The sequence below is a fragment of the Oreochromis aureus genome, linkage group 4, assembly GCF_013358895.1.
Source record: "Oreochromis aureus strain Israel breed Guangdong linkage group 4, ZZ_aureus, whole genome shotgun sequence".
NCBI lineage: Eukaryota > Metazoa > Chordata > Actinopteri > Cichliformes > Cichlidae > Oreochromis > Oreochromis aureus.
Genome location: NC_052945.1, coordinates 24,481,875 through 24,488,475, shown reverse-complemented (window position 1 = coordinate 24,488,475; position 6,601 = coordinate 24,481,875).

Sequence of the window (6,601 nt, the reverse complement as noted above, 5' to 3'; positions counted from 1 at the left end):
TCATCAAATTTTCTTTTAAATCATCTGCAATTTGCAAAAAATGCAAAAATTCTAGTTTAAAGTTTGACAATTATTATACTAAATTATAATAATAAATGTTTTTGTGCAGATCTATATTAGCTTGTACTCAAATATGTGACTTTGTTGGACTGCTTGTATTTTCTTAAATATTTTAACTAAGCAAAAGTGCATGGATGGGCTGTTTTTCCAAAAAACAAACAAACAAACCAAAAAAAAAAAATTGATAAATGAAACTCAAATTTCAGTTATCATTACATTTGTCCAAACTTATATGAAACTTTTATCCAAATTGAGGATGGTGAAGCAGAAAAACCTTATTGATTTGACATGGGATTTCATTGTTTTTGAGAGAGAGAGAGATTGAGTTTTGAGATGTGAGAGATTTGTGACGTTTAGCGCAGAGCGTATAGTTAGTGTGTTGTGTTGTTTTGTGTGTCAGTGCGGGCACTAGTGAATGTCACAAAGGCAGATCACAGTGTAAACACTGTCTTCAGGTGGAAAACAGGAAGAGTGATACAACTCCTGCTCTCAGGTCTGCAGGTTTTATACCTGTGCTGTTCTCCTCTGTCTTGTGGCAGACAAACATTTTTTTTCACTGGCACAAATAATTTGTTGGGCACCTTATTGTGACACCTGATTGTTCTCTAATTTTAGTTTTAGTAGCAGTTTTAAATGGTTGTACAAAAAACCCACCAGATGCATCGGCTGCATTTTTAGATAAATAATTGTATATAACTTTGTTTCTAAAATTTGTGCATAGGTTTTCATACATTTACCATTTACAAATGCATTTCATGGTTATGAAGATAATTAACTAAACATGCCTGTGCTTTTTACAGTAAAAACAAATATACCTACTATAACTATATTAGGATGTTTTGTTTTTATGTGATTTCAGATGAATTGTGTTAATACAGATTGTCAATGAAAATATAACTGTAAGTTCAGACATGTGAGGTTGAGCTGAGAAGAATGATACCAAGCAAGGCAAGGAAAAAAAATAAAGGTAAACTACAAAGGTAATATAAAAAGTCTTCAAAAATGGCCAATTATAATTTGGACCCAGAGGGTTAAGAAATCATGAAAATTTGTTGGGTCGTGATCATACACTTGTAGGTGTCACAATAGGTAGCTTACGCAATAGCTAGCTGTTATAACATGCTGTGTATAAAGGAGTTGGAGTGTAGTAAAGGGAGTTATTAGAACCACACTGAACACCTGCTTCAAGCATCAACAATACTGTGTGTGTATGTATGTGTATAACCAGTGGGATCCAGTGGCGGTGCACACTAGAGTGATGAGCCTCCTAAGACCACTTAAAAACGCATGCCCACTTGCATCCTGACACACAGGCACACACAGTGGCTTCATTAGAGTTGACAACAAAAGAGGGAGAGCTTATGTAAAGAGGGCGAGGAAAGGAGAAAAAAACGTAGAAAAAGCAGAGGTGGTGCACAGAAAGTTATTAAGGAGTAAAAGTTTTCTTTAAAGTGAAGGTTCGGCAAAATGATGTCCCACACACCTTTGCTCCTGTAATGAAGGATGCCTGTGTGTGTGTAATATTAAAGAGTTTCATAAATATGTGCTTGAGGGGGGGGGATATCCCAATTGTCATAAGACTAGAGGCGGGTACACCCTGGACAGGTCGCCAGTCTATTGCAGGGACAGATAAGAGACAGATAAGCATTCACACTTAAAATTCACACCTATGGACAATTTAGAATCATCATCAATTAACCTAACCTAACTAGTTTTGGGAGGAAGCCGGTGTTGGGTTTATATTTTATTATTGTCATTTGTATTAGGAAACATGTAATCATTTGTGTTTAGAAGTATATAGTTGATGGCATATTGAAAGAATGTCTCATCCCAGGAGGTCTGTAACAACGCTGTGTAAATGGCCTGTATTTATATAACGCTTTTCTAGTCCCTAAGGACCCCAAAGCGCTTTACATATCCAGTCATTCACCCATTCACACACTGACACACACTGGTGATGGCAAGCTATGTTGTAGCCACAGCCACCCTGGGGCGCACTGACAGAGGCGAGGCTGCCGGACACTGGCGCCACCGGGCCCTCTGACCACCACCAGTAGGCAACGGGTGAAGTGTCTTGCCCAAGGACACAACGACCGAGACTGTCCGAGACTGTAGCATGAAGAGGGGAGTGTGTTCACTCCTCTTCAGAGTGTTCTGGCATAGATCACACACCTCCTAGGAGAGGTCGTATCTTCTCTTGCTGATATATGGTATAGCAAACACACGTATATCTGGTTAAGTATAAGAGCCTTTTGTTCAGATGTACCGCTAGACTCCTGGCACCAGCTTTGGGGAGTCTTCACGGGGTCACATTTTGACCCCACACATACACACACACACACACACACACACACACACACACACACACACACACACACACACACACACACACACACACAAGGTATTCTTTGTTCACATGTATACCTATGTAAGCCGTCATATGTTAATGAACCTATGCATATTCATGTAACCACAATAAAAGGAGTGCTATGGGGAACCTGGCTGAGAGTCTGACGGAGGTCAAGTGGGTGGAAGGACACTTGGCTCCAGGCAGGCCTCCTCATGCATGAGTAACACTAAGAACGTTGCCTACTTGTGTCTTGTTCTTTGCTGTGTAGCAAATTGTCCTGAACGTTCCAGCGAATAGGTTTGTGCTATAAACCTATCATTAATTGGTCCTTCGAGCCGGATCCTTGGAATCGACATTCACTGGGGGGAAAAGGGACACGCCGAAAGACTGACGTCAGCCAGGACTTATAGAGGTCCTGCAACAAAGACCCGAGACGTGAGAATTCGTCATCGGGCCGGTGGATTAGCCGTCTGTTTTTTCTCCTCGATGGATGACGATTGACGGGATCTAACGGGGACTGATGCTACACGCAATGAGCAACACCAAGTAAGTTCGAAGAGCCCGACTCTATAACTGTGTGAGTGTGTTGACCCTTAGCCACTTTGTGGGGCTAAGTACGGTGTTTTTCGCTACTTTGTGGAGCGATAGGTACAGACCACTTTGTGAGGTACTGTAGTGAGTCCTCCGCCACTTTGTGAGGCGTTGAGTTCTCCGCCACTTTGTGAGGCGTTGAGAAGTTCCGCGGAGTCCAGACTGTGCTGGACAATAGGCCTATTTTGTGTTGTTGTTGTTGTTGTTGTGTTTGAGTGTGTTCGTGTGAGTGGGTGCGGAGCAGAACGCGCGGTCTGTGACGTCAGCTGTTGTTGTTATTATGGGTTCCCAAGCAACCAAGAGTGCATCAGAGGGTGACGAGAAGTTTATGATGAAATTCGCTCCTGGAAGCACAAAGTATTTAGGACATTGGCGCAAGAAATATGGTTTTGAAGGTAAATTGGTTGTAGGACAATGTCAAATGTTAATAGATCAGTTGACAGTAAAGGCAGCTTGTGCAAAAGGGAAATTGAAACAGGAGAGAGAGTTACAACTGGTGTCCGCTAAACTGTGGTTAGAGCAGGTGCAGAAAAGACAGGAGGCAGTGAACGCGAAGAGAGCAGCTTTGCAGGCATTAGAGACCCGTTGACTAATGTTGATGAATTTATCGCCCGACATAAGCAACTCTGCTCCTCATACCGCTTAAACGGTCAGGAAACAGAAGCCACTTTTAGGAAGTGTCTCACATATAACTGGGCTCGGGTGCGAGGCACCTACACAAGGAGGGATGGTAATACCGTCCTACCCTATGGCCATGAAAATTTAAGAGGCCAAGTTGATGGGTCTATGAGCGTCTTAGAACTACCTTTAAAGCTTCTGCAGATTACAACAAAATTGCCCAATGTGTGCAGAAAGAAGGAGAGGATGTTCATGAATTCAGGGCGAGATTAGAGGAAGTTTTCAAAGTGCATAGTGGCCTTGAAGAGAGTGCGGAGAAGGCCAGCCCATATCAGCAGCAGTTAAAACATGCTTTGATGAATGGCTTTCATTCACCCATTGCTGATTTTATCAGAAAACAAAATGTTAGTCATAACACTGACGGGTCCGTTGAATGCATGAATTGGGCCCGCCATGCACAGGAAGTTATTAAATTTAAAAAAAAAAGAAATCACAAAGCTCTGTGGCCGCTGCCTTTTTAGCAGGTGAAATTTTGTTTCAGGGACAGGCTGGAAGAGAGCAAAATAGAGGCAGGAGTAGGAGAAATAGGGGCTCATGGCAATTTAGGGGGAACCGTGGCAAAAAGAATGATATATGCTATGCATGTGGGGAAAAGGGGCACCATGCAAGAGAGTGCCCTGACCGCATGCCTGAAGAGTATAGACGTCCTGATGCAAAAAACCCTTATTATAATAAATGACTAGCACTTGTTGACACTGCTAACACACATACATGTACAAATGATCCCCTAGTTTGCCAGAATTTACAACAGCCTGTGTTTCAGACTCTAGATTTAACTGAAGTATTGTTAAATCTGTCAGGGAAAGAAGTAAAACCAGTTCGCACGTTAACCGTGCAGGGTAAAATCATTCAATTTCTGTGTGATTCAGGTGCAGATAAAACTGTTTTAAAAGATCATGTGTCAGGAGTTGACCTTTCAAGTGGCACAATTTATGTGAAGTCTGCAAATGGTCAGTTAAATCAGCATAGAACCTCTAAACCAGTGTGGATTAGAGATCCTACCACAGGAGAGGCAGCTCAGGGTCCAGTTGTAATGTGCCCAACTTGTCCGGTGAACCTCTTGGGAAGAGATATGATGATGAAACTTGGAATTTCAATAATTCCAACGTCCATTGGGATGATAGCTGCAGGAAAAGGAGAAACTGCTGAGACAATGGTTCATCAGGACAGTGGGGATTTGCATTATTACTGGACACTTGACCTGTCGGCCTCCAGACCGGATCAAATAAACTGTAAACTGTTAGCTGCAGCTGAGGAAATGTTGACAACCAGCCACGACACACAGGCGCCAGAAGACTTGCATGTCACACTGAGATTTAGGACCACGCTTGGGCCTGATGAGGCCTACACAGATAAAGTGCTGAAATTAGGGCCACAGAGAATCACCATAAAAGCAGTATATACTGATGGTGAAACCGTGGCTGGATGTAGTGTGATCCTTTCTGAAGCTGCACAACAGCTCTTTACAGGGCAGACACCACACATTTCACTGACAAAGAGTGGCATGGCTGAGTGGACAGACTTAGCATCTTTGGTGAGACAGGGGGAGAGTGTTGGAATGTGGCAGCAAGCTGGAGGGGGTTGGGAGACAGACATGCAGCACAGCATCTTTCGTAAAAAGCTGGGATGGGTGACACATACTACACCACAAACACACTTAGATGGGGGTGAGAATGACACAGCAGAATGATATGTTGTAGATGTCAGAGATCACCCAGAGCTTAAACAGGTCCCAGAGAAGCTCTGGTCTACTGGGAAGACTGATGTGGGGTTAATGTCCACAGCGAGTCCAGTAGTAATAAAGCCCAAAACGTCTTTTAGGCCAAGAGTGAAGCAATATCCCTTGAAGCCTGATGCAGTGGAAGGCATTAAACCAGTAATAGAGGATATGATTAAAGCAGGGATATTAGTTGAAGCTCCACAGGCAGTATGTAACACACCCATCTTCCCAGTTAGAAAGGCTGATTCACAGTCGTGGCGCATGATTCAAGATTTAAGAGCTGTAAATCAGGCAGTGGAGAGTATAGCTCCATGCGTCCCCGACCCCCACACCTTGTTAAATCAGCTTAAGCCAGACAAGACACACTTCACTGTGGTAGATTTAAGTAATGCTTTCTTTTCCATACCAGTGCATGAGAATTCACAAGGCTGGTTTGGTTTCACGTATCAAGGCAAAAAATACACATACACCAGATTGCCGCAAGGTATTTGTGATAGTCCTACAATTTTCACACAGAATATTACAAATTGTCTGTCTGATTTTGTAGTTCCATCACATTCACAGATGTTGGTATATGTCGATGACATTTTAATTGCATCCAATTCAGAGGAGAATTGTAGAGACATATCATTGGCATTGCTGACTCACTTAGCTGAAACAGGTAACAAGGCCTCACTTTCAAAACTACAGTGGGTAAGACAGAAGTGAAATTTTTAGGACATCTGCTTAGTGCTGCAGGGAAAAGCATACATCCAGAGAGGAAAACAGCTATTTTGGCAGCACCTAGGCCAGAGACAAAGAAACACATGATGCAATTTCTAGGTTTGCTAAATTTCTGTAGATCGTGAATGCCCCATTACGCTGAAGTTGCGCAGCCATTATTAGATATGATGTACAGTAAACCTTTGGCTATGTCTGAAAGTTTGAGTTGGACCCCTGAGGGGGAGCAAGCTCTGTGCATGCTGAAACAGATGCTGACAGGAGCATCAGTTCTAGGACTTCCAGATTATAACAAGCCTTTTGTTCAAACTGTTGATTGTAAAGGGCATTTTATGACATCCATGTTAGCACAGAAATGTGGAGGTAGAATGAAGCCAGTAGCTTATTATTCTAAGAGGCTGGATTCAGTGGCTTGTGCCTTACCTCACTGTGTGCGATCTGTGTGTGCAGCTGCTGAAGCCGTAAAGTGTTCTGGTGAAATT